This window comes from Aethina tumida, chromosome 2 (genome assembly GCF_024364675.1).
Source record: "Aethina tumida isolate Nest 87 chromosome 2, icAetTumi1.1, whole genome shotgun sequence".
In the NCBI taxonomy this organism is placed as follows: Eukaryota; Metazoa; Arthropoda; class Insecta; order Coleoptera; family Nitidulidae; genus Aethina; species Aethina tumida.
The window spans coordinates 27,891,770-27,910,050 of NC_065436.1; the positions used below are offsets into that span (position 1 = coordinate 27,891,770).

The 18,281-nt window shown below is 27.2% G+C and overlaps 1 protein-coding gene and 1 long non-coding RNA gene across 9 annotated transcripts in view; one reads left to right on the top strand and one right to left on the bottom strand.

Annotated features, from left to right (window-relative positions):
* LOC109599587 (collagen alpha-1(XVIII) chain) overlaps positions 1–18,281 on the top strand; it is a 233,932-nt gene that overhangs the window by 146,616 nt on the left and 69,035 nt on the right. The window lies entirely within an intron of this gene.
* On the bottom strand, positions 2,694–3,240 carry LOC126264521 (uncharacterized). Its single transcript, XR_007547212.1, has 3 exons — positions 3,116–3,240; positions 2,888–3,009; positions 2,694–2,808 (listed from the first exon to the last, which is right to left on the bottom strand). It is a non-coding gene; the product is annotated as an uncharacterized LOC126264521 (long non-coding RNA).

Consider the following 18,281-nt stretch of genomic DNA (forward strand, 5'->3'; position numbering starts at 1 on the left):
GACCAAAGCAATAATTTTAATTGTTCCAATTTGAACAAAATTCTCTAACGAAGTTGGCGGTAATTTTCAGTGGACGCGTTTGCGAAATTAGGTCGGCTAATCTTACGTAAACAGGGTTTATCCGTTCGCCATTGTCCGATGTGGCGTTTGTCCCATTGAATATTTCACGGGAATAACGACCGACGACTAACATCTACACATCTCGTGATACAAATTTAAAAGTGCCCTTTGTGTCTCAACGAGACTCATCACTATTTATCCCTTTCAGCGGCCGTGGAGTAGGTCAGACCCGCATCCGCATTATAGCAAATCAATTGCTTGCGAATATCCAATGACGAATCTGTGTTTGCTTCAGTTCCACTGTTTCGACATCAAAGCGAAACAGAATTACCGGACATCCGACATAATCGTGCTACGAAATATTATTGAAAACAATGGCATTTTCATCGACGTTCCGCAAATAAGTAAATGCAAAATTACACGTCAACGACAGACGCTTCGGCTTTCGGTTCTCGGTCTCGGTCCAAGTGTAAAATTTCGCTGGGTTTGGGTTTTAGTCGATGTTTGTTCGCCGAGCTATTTTATTCATGCCGTTAAAAATTATGTGAAATGTACCTCAGGAAACGTTAGCAACAAAGCAAAGAGTTTAACAAAAATTGTAGTGCCTTTTTGGGTCAGTAAAACCGAAAAAAGTGAACAACCTCTAATAACTGCAGCGGTAAAATTCTATATACATGCGGCGAATGAAACGTTTTAAAGGCACAATTTTAAATCGTGTTCAAATTCTGTAACACAACTTACCCATTATCCAATAAAGCAATAAACCGAATAATTTATATGATTTCACATCAAAATCAGTTATTTTTAGGTCTACCAACTTACGTCTACATGCTAATTCTAACATCCTCTCCGATAATGTCATGGATGCTATCGATTACAACTTGTCATTAAAACGAAATTTAACTGAAACGACTAAAAAACGCTGGCATATATTTCAAACTTACGTCGAGATAAAACACAACAAAAAAAAAAAACCATAAACCTCAAACTCCGATACGGCCCAAATAAAGTTATTTTATAAACCGATAGCATCGATTACATTTCAAACTCCCATTCACTTTGATGTCTACCATCTTTTTGAATGTACGCTTCCCCTTTGTTTTGTTTTTTTGCACCGTTTAAAAATCGAATATTAAATCGCAAACATACTTATGTTTTTAATTAAATTTGGATGCTGCCGAAAAACGTCCAAACTTTAGTTTTTCGGCTAATATTCGGCAGGCGCCAAGCCAAAAAGGGTGTTAAATAGCCATTTAGATCCTCAGTAAAGTCGATGTGCTGAATGTGCTGGGGCCTATTTTATTTTTATGTTGCGGATACGGTGCCTGATTAATTCTATTGACCGAATCGCCGGTCCGGTTCAATTCGTGTGTGTACCTAGCCATCCTGGAGTACGTCATTCAAATATTAAATTATTTCGGACTATTATTCACGTAGCACGGTGAATTAACCAGCCGATAATTTAATGTGCCTCGCATTGTCACCGGGTTAATTATTTGTAATTGGAGCTGTAAATATTTGAAAATCCATTCGGTGGCGCCTCAGATATTTACATGTGCGGTATCAATTTATGCAGTTTTAATTAAAAGTCAATCATCGGATTCCATAAGTTTGTCGTTCCAAATGTTAATTTTCATTATTAATTTCTGACAGATGTCGCTCACTGAAATAATTGATTTAAATTTATGGGTCTTGGTTTTTAATAATTTTTTTTATTTGGAATTATAATACTCAATAGTTTTCTCTCACAGGTTGTTCACGTTCTTTTTCAGAGAACTGCCTTCAACAATTCCAGACCTAGCTTCGACTTCAATTTATCTAATTAGCAATTTCCACAAATGAATGTGTTACCCTTTCTAAGTCAAAATATCAAATCACCTTGACGATAATTCAGACACACACTTTGGCATTAATATGAGAATCTCACACACGTCGTTCACGACCTTTTCCAGATAACTATCTTCAACAATTCCAGATACAACTTCGACTCCAGATCATCTAATTGACAAAATCTACAAACGAAGGTTTTGCATTTGTTAAGCCAAAATATTAAAATCACTTAGACAATGATCCAGACACTAATTTTCTTACCTTGGCATTGATCTAATGAAGCTTTCCTGAACATCCCACACATCGTTCACGACCATTTTCAAACAACCATCATCAACAATTTCAGATATAACTTCGACTCCAGTTTATCAAATTGACAATTTCTTCAAAGGATAATTTTACCTTTTTTAAGCTAAAAATTTAAAATCAATTAGGCGATGATCTCTGAATATTTCGCAAGTCGTTCGCGACCTTTTTCAGGCAACCACCTTCAACATTTCCGGATAGAGCTTCGACTCCAGTTCATCTAATTGTCAATTTCTACATATGTTAAACCAAAATATTAAAATCATTTGGAATATGATCCAGACACTCATTTTTTCACCTTGGCATTGATCTAATGAAGTCTTCCTGAACTTCCCACACGTCATTCGCGACCTTTTTCAAACAATCAACATCAACAATTCCAGACCTAGCTCGACTTCAATTCATCTAATTAACAATTTCCACAAATGAATGTGTTACCATTTCTAAGTCAAAATATTAAATCAGCTTGACGATAGTCCAGACACACATTTTCTCACTTTGACATTAATATGAATGAGTGAATCTCCCACACTTCGTTCACGACCTTTTCCAGACTATCTATCAGACAATTCCAGATACAACTTCGACTCCAGATCATCTAATTGACAAAATCTACAAACGAACGTTTTGCATTTGTTAAGCCAAAATATTAAAATCACTTAGACAATGATCCAGGCACTTATTTTCTTACCTTGGCATTGATCTAATGAAGCCTTCCTGAACTTCCCACACATCGTTCAAGACCAATTTCAAACAACCATCATCAACATTTTCAGATATAACTTCGACTCCAGTTTATCCAATAGACAATTTCTACAAAGGATAGGATTTACCTTTTTTAAGCAAAACATTTAAAATCAATTAGGCGATGATCTCTGAATATTTCACAAGTCGTTCACGACATTTTTCAGGCAACCACCTTCAACATTTCCGGACAGAGCTTCGACTCCAGTTCATCTAAATGACAATTTCTACATATGTTAAACCAAAATATTAAAATCACTTGGAGTATGATCCAGACACACATTTCCTCACTTTGGCATTGATCTAATGAAGTCTTCCTGAACCTCCCACACGTCATTCGCGACCTTTTTCAAACAACCAACATCAACAAGTCCAGATATAGCTTCGTCTACTGATCATCCAATTGGCAATTTATACAAATCAAAGTTTTGCCCTTTTTAAGTCACAATATTAAAATTAATTTGGCGATGATTCCTAAATCTTGTCAATTTCACCAAATTTGTTAAAAATATAAAAATATTAATTAAATAATTATTAATAATTAATAGAAATAGCCCCAAATAATAAATTAATAAATTGATACTAAGTTTTAATATAAACAACTTAATAGCAAATATATTTTTTACTGCAAATTTTTCATAATATATATGATAAGATTGAAATTAAAAATAAATTATTTTACTTGCATGTGATGTCATTATAATTAAAAAGTGCATCATTTCCTCGTGCAGCAATTAAAATTTTGCATTAATTGTGAACACATTAAATAATTGCATATTACAAAACTCCATTGTTTCAACTCATAATTAAGGCAAATAATTGGACAAATTGTAAATTAATAAATAAAATACACAAAACAGAAATGTTCATCCAACTGAATTACAAGATAGGAAACGTTTATAAAGTAATATTCCACCATCCGTAATTAATAATTATAATTGGATTTTAAATTATTCCGTGCCAAACGAATTTGGAAAACTGCAACTGATCAACCCAACTCAACTTCCTGTTCGAACGTAGAGTTTCACGCGAGTCAAGGCTTAATTAATTCAGATCAAAATTGGAACCTATATTTGTTTCGTACGTTCGCAGTTCGCATTGTGCAAGAAGTTAGAAACCGTTTATTTTCAACTTCGCTCGCTGTAAGTGCATTCAGACAGACGGGAGGCACTCGAAACCAAACAAATCGCCGTTTTGTTTATTTAATGTGTCTTTAATTGCTTGGAAGTGGGCGGGTTTTGTTTGAAAAATACGAAACGGATCTGTTGACATGTTAAATGTCAGGTGAACCTTTAGTTTTAAGACTGGATAAGCGCGGGTTTAAAAATGTTGGATTTTTAATATTAATAATATTTAAAATTTTAATGGACTGCATACACTGAAATAGCATTACCACAGCGCCTAATCATAAAAGATGTTTGTAATATTTAATTTTATGAAAATTACAAATTATAATTTATAATATATTATAATTTTATACATTTATTTACTTTAGTTATGTCTTAATTTTTTATTTTTATACCTTATTTATATTTTATATTATAATATATATTATATAATATCAACTTTGACCTGACACACATTTCTGTTAATTTACTTAAATAAGTTAAACAATGAACCTTATCTCTGGTATACGTTACTTATTGATTGTTTTATTAATTGCATTAAAGGACACAACCACTGCCATTATAGAAAATGCATTAAAACATAATATTCAGTTAAAATACTTAAAATTAAATAGTACGACAGTATCGTAGTCATATTTATGTCGTGATGACCTATCTGTTCCTAAATCAACAATCGATAAGCGACAATAGAGAAATTTGAATTGAAATAACGATCGACCGAAGTGACGGCCAGTCTATCCATCACATTTAGCCTTTTATCGCGGAAATTGCTTACCATTGTAGTGTTTCAATAATAGACGTCAATTTATTATTACCTTCGACATGTCTGTTTGAGCGAAATAAGTGATTTGTTATTAGACTTTAATTAAATATCATTTTCTTACTTTATTTTCATCGACAGGGAATTGTATGCAAATCAGGTTGTAAAGGATTAATAAACTTAACATTTGTCAAAAATCGGAGAAGTGGAATTATATTTTGTGATTTTACATTTAACAACCACCAATGCAAACCATTATACGCCACATTAATTTTCATATTAAAATGCCAATAATTTAATATAATGGAAAAATACAAATTAAAAATATTGATAAAGCAAAGTAGTTCTTAAACTAGAACATTAATTTCAAATTGCTTGTAGTTGCTTAAATATATATTTTAATTACATCACTTCACATTAAAATGTTTTAAAACTAAAATTTTAGATAGAATATGAGAAGATAAAAATTTAACGTTTATATAAATGTATTTTATTTTAGGAGCAATATTATTAGATTAAGGTTTTAAATTAAAATTCAGAGTGGCCTATTTTAATGTTAAATAAATAATATTAGAAGTAATGTTCTACTTAATATTAATAGCAATTTTTATTCTTTTAGAGATAATAAAATATTCTACTGGCATATAATTGTGAAACTTGACATGTCATTATTAAATTTTAAAATAATTTAATGCAATTATATTATTATTTTCTATTTTTGTCAACTTAATATTTCTGTTACCAATGTTTGCGACAAATTATTATTCTCACCTTTTTTAGAGTTCAATTTAAATTAAAATAAATTCAGAAAAGTGTATGTTTTAAAAATAAAAAAAATATTATTTTAATTTTATATTTAACAAGCTGTTTATTACACTTCTATAACCAAAAAATGTTTAATTATAAAAATTTCATGTGAATATTATTGTGAAATAAATTACTTGTGAAAGCAAAATTGGAAGAAATTTCGGTCCACTCGAACAATTTAGTTTCGAAGAAAAATTCCCGTATGAGTAGTAAATACTAATGAGTCTTAAAGAAATATATATACATACAGTAAATATAACGATGTTACGAAAAACGTAAAAATTTACTAAAAACGTAAAAAACTACTAAAATCTCAAAAATTCATTAAAAACGTGAGAAATTACTAAAAACGTAAAGTGACCTAATTTCATACGATCAAATTCCACACGATCATTTTCCATACGATTAAAATCCATACGATCATTTTCCATACGATCAAAATCCATAGGATCAAAATTGATACGATCAACATCTATAAGATCATTTTCCATACGATTAAAATCCATTTGATCATTTTTCATACGATCATTTTCTATATGATCAAAATCCATATAATCATTTTCCATACGATCAATTTCCATACAATTAAAATCTATAGGATTAAAATCCTTACGATTAAATGCATACTGATTAAATGACATAGTTTCCTTTAATAACTTTATGAATTTTTATTTTTTTACTAATACTAATTTCATGAAAAATCATTAAAAAAGTAAAAATAAATAATTCTAATTCTCCCTGAATTCCCAAAAAATTACTAAAAACGTAAGAAATAACTAAACATTTTATTAAAAGAACAATTCTTTTTAATTTAAATTAATTTTATGATTAACCAGCTGTACCCGCGACTAGCCTAAGTTAATCCTTATTACATTCCGCTACCTGTCAATAAAAGTCGCGTCAAAATCGGTCCAGCCATTTTAGAGATTAGCCGGAACAAACAGACAGACAGACAGAGGGACATACATTGTAAAAAATGTTATTTTGGTGTATGTACTTTATTTATATTCATATGCATGTAGTAAAAAACGGTTATTTCAATATTACAACAGACACTCCAATTTTATTTATATGTATAGATTATATAACTATTAATTTTTCTTATTAAAGTTAAAACTGAAATGAGTCATAAAGCAAAGTAAATATTTAAATATTTTAAAATAAAATTGTTTGTGGTGGATTAAATGTATATTTTAATTACATCATTTGACATTAAATTATATTAAAACTAAAACTTTGAATAGACTATGAAAAGATAAATGTGGGTTAATTTCATTTTTATTCATATGTATTTTATTTTATAAAATTTTACTTTAGGAGCAATATTAGGGTTCATTGCATCAGTTAAAGTTAAAATTTTATATTCACGGTTATCTAATTTGTTCTTAAATTTTACTTTAGGGGCAATATTATCGTTAGTTACATGATTAAAGTTCTAAATTAAAATACAGAGTGATCTAATTTAATATGAAAAAAAATAATATTAGAAGTAATGTTTTATTTAATATTAATAGAAATTTTTATTCTTTTAGATGTAATAAAATATTTTACTGGCATATAAGAATAGTGAAACTTTATACGTCATTGTTAAATTTTAAAATAATTTAATGCAATTATATTATTTTCTTCTATTTTTATAACCTTAAAATTTCTGTTATGAATATTTACGAAAATTTATTGTTCCCAACTTTTCTCAAAGTTTGTAACAAATTAGAAACTAAATATTGATCTTATGCTTTAGATATAACATACAAAAATGATAATTAAATGTCATCTATTTTTTAATTACTTAGAAAACAGAAAATTTTTTATAGAATGTTCAGGGTTATCTAATAATCTTCGATATAATGATGTTTCATTTAATATTAATACCAATTTTTATTCTTTTATAAATAAAACACAAAATTAATGCAAATTTAAATATTACAAAAAATATTTTCTAAAATTCAGTTTAAATTAAAATACATTTTCAGAATCTAATCTTAATTATATGCTTTATATATAAAATAAAGTAATATAAGTTAATAAAAAACATTGGGGTTTGAATACGAATATCTTCTAAATGGTTAGAGTAATCTATTAACAACAAGAGACCTTTTTGTGTAGCGTTTAATTTCCTAAAAAGATAAAATATTTACTTATAAACGAGTATAAAAATATTGTTAAATTCTTAAAATTTTGACCTCCGATATCTTCTAAACGATAAGAGTTATGAAAAATTGTAAGATAACTTTTTTGTAGAGAGTTCAATTTCCTACAAAAAATATAAACAGAATATTTTCTGTAGGATCAAGTAATGGCGAGATACGGATTTTGCCATATATGACTGAAGAAAAGATGGAAAACTAAGATTCTTCCTATTAAAATCAAGAGCTCATCTTTGGAGAACATTTTTAACCCATCAAATTTATATTTAAACAAAATTTAAATATTATTCCATTTTTGCTACAAAATATCATATTTATTGTAATTAACTTATTTCGAATTTTATACAATATAATTAATATAATTGTAAAACTTGATGTAATTACATATATATATCAATGCCATTATTTATTTTCAATACACGTATATCTAAAAATCAATTTTAATAAAATGTCCATTAACTACATAATTTTATATTTTGTTACTTAATGTAATTACAATTTTGTACCCGTTAAATTAGATATAACTATTTTTTAAAATAAAGCATTTTTTTAAATATTCGCAATTTCATATCCTATTTAATTTATTATTTTATAGTTGTGTGTACAAAAAATCAAAAAAATATTCAACGTTTCCTTTTAAACTGTGATAAAATTTCAAGTAGAAGTTATTCTACTCAAAGTTCGTACGAGTATAATGGGTTTACGTCCATTTTAATTATTCCTTTTACAGGTTTCATTTTAGTGTTTTCAGATTTTATGTCGTGCTTCGTTATTAGCGTTTTGTTTTAGCTTTGTTTGTGGGTAGATATTAAATTTTGTTTCGTCCAGCTTTATAATTAAATATTCTTCACCAACATGATTACATAGATGATTTATGTAATAACAATAACCGCGGTCAGTTCACCAACTTATTATGCATGTGTAGAATTTAATATTTCAATTCCACGTTTAGGTTACAAAACCTGACACAAAAATTGCATCGCAGATCGCGGAACAAGGAGCGAATTCGATAATCGAAACCCGTTACCCCACTTACCGACAAACCGCCGCCGCACAAAAGTCTGCAAGTGCCCCGGCAAATTCCCTTTGATTAAGCGATAATTTAAAAAGCGTGTCGCCACACGAAAGCAGCATCAAGCTGGCATAGTTGCATCCACCGGAGTTTATCCACCGGCAAAACATAAACGGGGCTGCAGACGTAGCCTTATCGTACGTGCATCCCGTAAAACAAAGATCAGGTGCGGCGCCAAAGAAACCGCACTTCCCGTGCACCGATGCCAGTCGGCATAATTTACGTCCATTTTCGGTATCCGTCAGGATATTTATTGCGACGGCATTGTTTCCGCCGTCGTCTATCCCGCGGCATAAAACCGCGTGCCCCGTGTAATATACGTCGGCCGCAAAATTAACTTGCACCCGAAACGATCTAGGGTTTTGCAGCCACTTCAATCGTCCACCGTTGTATACGTTGCGAAATGCATGTAATAGCTCGAGTACAATGGGTTCATTCAGATTTTTATTCTTAAAATTTAATCCGGAGCTTTTAACAATACGTTACATGGTTTTCTAAAGGAGACTCAACACACGTGCAGCTAGGATGATAATAAAATCAGTTACTCGTAAATATCAAAATGAAAATTATTTTCTTTGACAACGCTGAATATGTTTCATTCTGGAATGAATGCAATAATTCACAAATATTTTGTTCTGTTACATGCACATTGTTATGTCCTGTTCTTATGTACGAATTTCATATAAAATACTTAAAGAAAATAAAACGTTTTATCAAAAATAAATTACACATACTGAACTGGAGTATCTGAAGAAGGCAATTCAGAATCACGATCAAACAAGCGAAATAATCTTTAGATTAGTTTCATCATATTAAAAATCTTGCGTATTTAAATGAAATAAACAATTTTAATAACCTAAACTAGTGATAACTAATTATTGATAAGCATGTCTTTCAATATTCATTCTAGTTTCTTTCTTTAAATATAATAAAAAAAGAAGTATCATTACTATATGTAAATGCTCTAGGAACTTATAAAACGTTTCAAAATCAAATTGAACGAATTTCGTTTAGAATACTTAAAGAAAATAAAACTTTATACCACAAATAAACTCCATATATTAAACTACAACAGCTGAAAAAGGAAATTTGGTAATGTAACTAAACAATCGAAAAAAACTTTATTAAATTTAATATTTATTAATTATGTAATCTTACATATTTAAATAGTTTAAAATGAGTAATAAATTTAAAAATCTAAACTAACACTAACTAATTAAAGAATTTTTTATTTTAATTCTTAATTAAATTAGATGTTGGGCAATTTTAATTTATTGCCGTAAATGTGCATCAATATGTTTTTCAATATTCACTCTAATTTCTGTAAATATATAAAACTAATATTTATTTATATAAACAATTGGTTATGAAATTTTATATAATCAAAATAAGAATATTACTTTATGTAAGTGCTTTACGAACTTATGAAAGGTTTTAAAATCAGATTAAAGTACTTAAAGTAAAACAATCTAAAACTAATAAGTTCCACACATACTGAACTTCAGTAACTGAAGACAATTTGTAAATATAATTAAATATACGGAAGAAACTGTAATATATTTAATATTTATAAATTATGTCAGTTTTCATTTTTTATATACTAAAAAATAAAACACGATTTTATTTATGAGCTTATGAATAATGATAAAAAATTTATATTTTTATTCTTAAAATTTTAGAAAAATTGATTGACGATGCATTATATGTAGTTTCATTCTATTGTTTTAAAAACAAATTCAACAAATTTCATATGAAATGCTTTGAACTTATGAATAGGTATAAAAGTAAATATTTTTATTCTTAAAATTTAGTTTCAACGTTGCAAGCCTTGAAGAATAGTTTCGAAAGAACAGGAACGCACGTACAATGTATGAGATAATAAAATCACTCACAAGATAAAAATTATTATTATTCTTTGACAATGATAAATATATTGCATTTAAAAGTAATTCATAAACAATTTCATTCTCTTGCATGTACTATTGTTACGTTAATGTCAGGTTCAATGAATATAATATAAAATTTCTAAAGAAGCTAATAAAATATTTATGTCACAAAAAAATTCCACATACTATACAACAACAGTAATTTAAAAATATTAATAATTAAATATCTCTCTAATAAAACGAAAACAATATGCAGAGTTTAAATTAGTTAATTAAATTAATATTAATACACGTATATTATTTATTAAACATAATTTTCATTAACTATTAAAACTAATGTCCACATTTTTTTTGATATTTTTCATAATGATAATAATTCATTTAATTTTTATGAAATTTTATTCAAAATTTTAGTTTATAATATTACCTTTATTTATAACCATAAACCTAGTCTTGGAATATTAAAAAAAAAGAAATAAACTGTATAGACATAAAAATTAATATTTTAAAAGGAAATTAAATAATTTAAGTAGCATATTAAACATCAACCATAAAAATTTAAATTATTGAATTAATCTGTTCTTTACATCAATAAATTTTAATGCACTTAAATTTTACTTAAGATATAAAATTAAAAATTGAACTATGTACAATCATTTTTATTTGCATTTTCATCATCAAAATAAATCAATTTATATTAAAATTATATTCAAATTCAATTTTATTTTTCATTACAGTACATTAAATTTATATCTAATATAACATTTTATATTCAGTATGTCCTATTTTATGTAATATTTAATTTTAAACACATAAAATTTGATAAATACACAATTTCCATTAATACCCAACTATCATAAAATTTCACGTTATGGACGATTAATTTCATTTGAGATACAAAAAATTTGTGACATATAATCGACTGTAAAATTTTATTTCCAATTATGAATGTTTGTATTCGAAAAACAACCAATAATTATTGCCAATCGTAACATCAATATTTTAATAAAGTTACATTACAGTTGTAAAATCTATAAAGATTTAAAATGAAATAAGAAACTCGAACTTATTAATTCACAGTAATATATAAAATCTGAGATTATATCATAATTTATACAGCCATACAAAATATTAGATTGTCAAGTAAGTTATTGCGTTTTCCACTAAAACCCTCAATTGGATGTTGTCAACATCAAATGGCCGACTGCTGTGCTTATCATCTTGAAGGTCCTCGCCTTGGAAACTGTTAATCACCTTCCATCACATTAAAAATTTGTCTGAATGTTCACCTCTAAGAAATGCAATAACTTCTTTGACATTCTAATATAAAATTTATTCAATATTAGTTGGTATAACGAATCCTGTGTACAAATAACTCACAAAGTTATTTAAAGAGAACAATTTACTATTATAATATTTACATAAAAGAAACATATTATATGAAACATAAAGGTTCCTTTTGATGGAAAAATGTTGTTTATGGTAGGTACAATGAGATCTAGAATGTATCGATCCTGCCGTCCTGGTTTTATGTTATTTACCATTTCTAACTTTAGAGATATTTTGTAAAATAGATAAATGTTTTACGACAATTCTGGCTCTAGAGCGGTTTTATTAAAATTCAGAGAAGTAATTTATGTTCTTTAATTTATGTCTTTGAAATTGGAAATATTCGGATTAGCTTAAATTATTAATACCTTTATGAATCCACAAATTTTACAAATTAATGGCACTTTAGTAAAATAGTGTGTATTTGAAGATGGCTTTGTTGAACACCGAGGTAAGTGCGATAGTTTAAGTTCCTAATACAGCTTAAAGCTTTACACAAGTTTTAAAAGAAACTTTGAAAGCCTCGCCACACAAGGATATGTTCAACGGCTGTTTAATGTCCGCTATTAAACAGCAGTTTAATAAAGCTTACATTGTTAGTTTGATTTATTTGTAGAATTGCAACGTTTTACATAAAACATCATGCGCGTTAAATATTAAAACTGTTACTCTTTCGATTCGGTTCTTTACATAATTTTATCGGGTCGGCTTTTATGCGGCCCGGTGTTTTCAGTCGATAACTGCATTATAAAATTTAATCAATTCTTTACGTTCATCTATTTTCCATGACCCAATTGTGAACTTTAAAATTGACTTATCAGTTATTATGACACTTCCTGGTACACAAGTTTTAATGTCGCCCCATGAAAATCGAGCCGGCCAATGTTATGAAAATGAAAAATTCTCCGAGAGCAATATCCGCATTTTTTACTTTGTCGAGTGTGTGTATGTCGTCGACAAATATTACACAATATGCGCTTCAGTCTTTGTGCATTCCGTTCAATTTGCGAAACTTGGCAATTCGAAAAAAATAACACGCAATTCCGGCTTTCGGGATCGGACCGAAATAATGAAAGTTTATGCAAAATTAATTAAAAACCTTTGTCTCTTGCGCTTGTCGCGGATTTTTTGAACTGTGATCCGCCACTATTCCATCGGGTTTGATGGATGTTTTGCTTAAATAATTTTTGGTTCACGCATTTGTGATACAAACACACATGTACAACTTTAATTTGCAAAACCACAATGATTAAACAGTCACGGCTATCGTGATCGTCTCCAATGAAATTTTAGGTTTGAAAAGTATCTGTTTACATTTAAAAATAAACCGTGCAATAAATTTTAATTAAAACATGTTTCTCTTACGGATTGTTTTGGTCCAACTCATTATGTTACTGTATAAATAAATTTAAACTTAAATGGTCGACAATAACATTAAAATCAAATAGGTGACTTTTATTTTACCATTTAAAATAGGTCTATTATTTTAGTTTAACTGTCGACAATTAAATGGTTATTGTCATTCTAAATTAAGCCGCTTAATCTGTTATTAACCCATTTAATTTATTTCCTTATTCTGAAGTGTTCTAATTTATTTCCCATTTAAAATTTGACACTTATTTCCATATTTTATCAACACGTTTTAATTAATTTAAAAGAATTTTTCTTAAAACATTTTTTAAAAATTTTGAAAAATACTTTTGAATTTTAATCAGATTTAATTTAAAAATTTTTTAAATCTTTACTCAATTTGAAATTTTAATGAATTTTTTAATATCTTATTTATACGTATGTCAAAAATAATGTTTTAACATTTAATTTTTTATAATTTTTATAATTTTTATAAAATGAAATCGATCATTATTATTTTATTCTATAAAATATGATATTATTTTATTCTATAAAATATTCAATATCTTATTTTTTAGTATTTCCATTTTTAAAAATTAATATTTTTCTTTTAATTATTTTTTTTTCAAAATCTTTTTATTAAACATTTTAAAATTTAATGCATTTATTATATTTTTTTGCAAATAACAAGAAAATTTTTCTTAATTTAATAATAATTTTAATAATATTTTCATATTTCAATTTTAGTTAGATTTCATTTCAACAGTTTTTAAAAAATTTAATGAATCTGTAATTTTAATATGTTTTTGAATATATTAGTTATTCACAACTTTGTCTATGAATTAATAATCCTTCATTTTGTCAAAAATAATTTCATAAAATTTAATATAAATTTTGATTTTAAGAGTATAACGAATCTGTTCTTTTAAAAATTTAAATCTTATTCTACACAATTTTTAATCACTTATTTTTTTTTGTATAAATATAAAAATTCAATCAAAAGAATTTGAAGATTAAAATATTTTAAAATTTTTTATTTCTAATTATTTTCAAATTTTAATATTTTATTTTCCTCTGTTTATTTTTATCTTTATTTATTTTTAAAAGTTTATACATTTCTTTTAATTAAAATAGTTTCACAGATTAATTATTTGTATTATAAAAGAATGAATTAATAACTCGAAATGTCAAACATATTGTATGACTGAAACAGTAAATATATAAAAATATCATTTAATATTTTCTAAAACTATACATTTTGAAATTTTAATGGATATTGGAATATCATTACAAGTTTAAATATATAATTTTTTATTAAATTTATATTTTTATATGTAATAATTTTATATATCTCTAATCATTTATCATTTTTTATATTTCTATTTTTAAGTATTAAAGTAAGATTATAGTATTTTTCTTTAAATTTAAATATTTTTTGAGATTTTTATTATTAGATATTTTTAAATTTAATCCAATTATTAATTTTTCTCATAAAAAAAAACAAAAATTATATAGTTACTATAGACAACGGACAGACGAATTTTTTAACTTAAAAATAATATAATCTTATTCCAAAATAACTTTTATTAAACATAATAATCACATCGATAATAAGTTTTTGCACATATATTACGCTTACATTAAGCATTTCATAAGAAACTAATATTTAGTATTATATAAAAGATCAAGCTCAGTATGGACTTCCTCTTTAGAATTATTGCATTGATTACATAAAAAAATGGAACATGACAAAAATAAATAATTGTTACATTGAGAAATATTTTGGATATATGTAGAGTCGATGAGATAGAACTTATTCAATCTATTTGTCCAAGTTTTGGATGTTTTGAAAAACTTCCAAACATGTTGCTCGAGGCTTTAACTGAAAAAAATGTTTTTAAATAGAATGTAGAAAAAATAACTACCATAGTTAGAAAGAGAAAACTTTCAAAACTAAACTTTAATACATTTTATTTATAATTTAAAAATTTATTCAAATACGTCATTAAACAAAAACGTAAACTATTTTTTCGCGTACCTATATATTTAATTTAACGTAAACCCTCTAATTTGTTTATCTATTTATATAATAGAGTAAATACTCAAAATTTCGTTGCCCTTTAATTATCAAACTGTTTAACATTGTGTTCTCGTTTAATTATCAAATGTAAAATTTTAGAATCCTCGATAATTCGTATAATCAAGAATATTAAAGATGTTAATTAAATTTCTTTGACGACTCCCTCCCTTCATTGTTGGGCAGGTGGAAAAGCCGAGACTTTAATGTATTACGTTTATACTCAATTATTAACAGTGTAAAAACAGTTGGGAACATTACGAATTTGTACTAAATTCTATCTAGCTGTGGGGCTTGCGAACTTGTAATAAACTGAAATATGACGTTATTGCTAGCTCTGTTGTTCTGTATCTTTTTATAGGCGAAGTAAATCTAATTTTTACCAAATCATAACATTTTATTGCAACCTGTTTAATAAATAATGTACAAACATATAAAAATGAACTAAAGAAAAATGGCCTGAGCATATTTGTTCGTTTAAGTAGTTCACAATAGTACTAATTATTAACGCCCGCAACTCCAAGTCGTGAAATTTTTCATAATTACTTTGCCGTTTTCTGACTCAAAAGTCTCGCATTCGACTAAAGAATGGGGCAGGTCTTTGTTCCGCAGTTTTGTGCCTTTTTACTCGTGTTAAATTACTGCGCCACTACCAACGACAATAAATATTAAAAGTTGTATAATAACTGTATTTAATTGTAATTAAACGAATTGCCGAGTTTGTTCGGTAACTCGTTACCGTCTTATTGAGAACTTTTACAGTTACAACGATTTTCCCTGCGCATTCTTCTCGAGGTGTTTTCGTAAAATTATTTATCCGACGATCAAAAGATCTGTTCAACCTTCGGTTAGTCTCAATTGTCGGTGTATTTTATCAGGGTGCCGTTTTATTTCTTCGCAGATGGAATTTTTATTGAGTAAACGTATCTTGTTCCAAATCAATTCCTGGGTCTGCGGTGGCACGTGTGTGTGCCAGGTGCATCTCACGTTGTGCACATGTACGCACCTGAACTGTGATGTTGAACAGCATCCTGAATGTGTGTTGGTTTTAGATATTAATTAAATTAATCTCGATACAATAATGAATAGATGTGAAAGGCAAAAGTCAAATTAACTGAATTTATTTTCGCTCCATATTAGTTCAATATATCTAAGCTGCAGGTTAATTTGGCTCTTCCCTTATTATTTATGTATGCCATGTGTTCCTAAGGGTTGTTGCATACCGTCCCATTAATGAAAGCATTTGTCATACTAATAGCGTTTACAATTTCCCCTTTTGTACTCAAATGGAAATCGGCCGTTTTATAAAAATTTAATCTTGAACTATAATTAATGACAGGGTGAAAAGTTGCAAAATTCATCCGGGCCTTAATTAACCAAAAACTATGTCTGCTGCATTATTGTCGGCCTGACCATAATTAAAACGAAAACTTTTATAATTAAAAATCTGTTAGGACGCTCTTACCTTGAACTTCTGATCTAATCAAACTTTAGGTTTGTAAATGGCTCCGTCGAAACTTTTCTATTGTACCTTTTGGCTTCGGCAATACACCCCTCTATGAATAGTGATTTTGTTCTTTTACGTAATTTTTTTGTTTTGCCGAATTGGAGAGATGGTAATGAGTTCTTAAGACCGGTGTATTGGAAAACCGGGGGAAAATGGGACTGGATTAAGGTAAAGTAATTCTCTGCATTACGACAAATTACAAGGCAGGAAAAAGTTTCGGCAATTCGATGAAGACATTCCTTGATTACAGGGTTCATATTACATGGATTCAATTTGTTTATTTCATCTAGATCCGACAATTAAGGTATTTTTTCTTGTAAAACTAATTGGTTCAATTCATTTGTAATCAATAAATTCAATTTCAAAAATCTTCCACACTCTGTAAATAATGCATTGAGTTTTTAAAATGGTAACAATAACTTTTTCATTAATATTTAGTGCAAACTGGTAATAATTTATTTTATAAAATGTTACCCACATTTTCTGAATTGAGCTGGACACAACTTTGTAAGGAAATCATCACCTTTTTATAAATTAAATTTAAACTCGTCACTAAAATCTACTCGTCCCTACAATTCTTTGAACCAGTGAATGTGAGTCTAAACAATTAATAAAAATCAAAAATTGTAAAAACGTCAATGTAACTAATGAAATCCTTTTACAAATAACGAGAAATGTTTGTTACTATATTATTAGCTAAATTGATCAAACGTTAAACATTTAAAGACAACAAATTTTTGTTAATTTTAAATTAAATTATAAGAAGGTGCCAAACTTTTGAAACTGAGTGTATATTTAACTTTTTATTTACTAAAATGGATTAGTATATTTTATTATTATTGAATAAATTGTAAAAGGAAGTACAATGTATTTATGCTTTAATTGAAAAATCTTGAATAATTAATAATATATTAAAATATAATAATGTACATGAAATAATTAAATAAAAACACTAACATTAAGTACCGTTTCCTGCTTGAATATTGGAAATTTAATTAATTACAACTTTAGTGGAAAAAACAATTAATATTTTCGTATATTTACTTAACGTTACATTTATACATTTACTAATTTATTCAGAATAACGATATGATTTGAAATTGGAAGCACTATTTGTTGGCTGTTAAGGTTTAATAAAAAAAACAATTATTTTTATAAAATTTTATATATTTATTTTAAATAAAATAATAAAATAATTTACTTTGTTAGTTCGTTTTAAATCGCGTATCGAATTTATACACTAATAAATTTGTATATCGGAATTTTTTAGATTAACAAA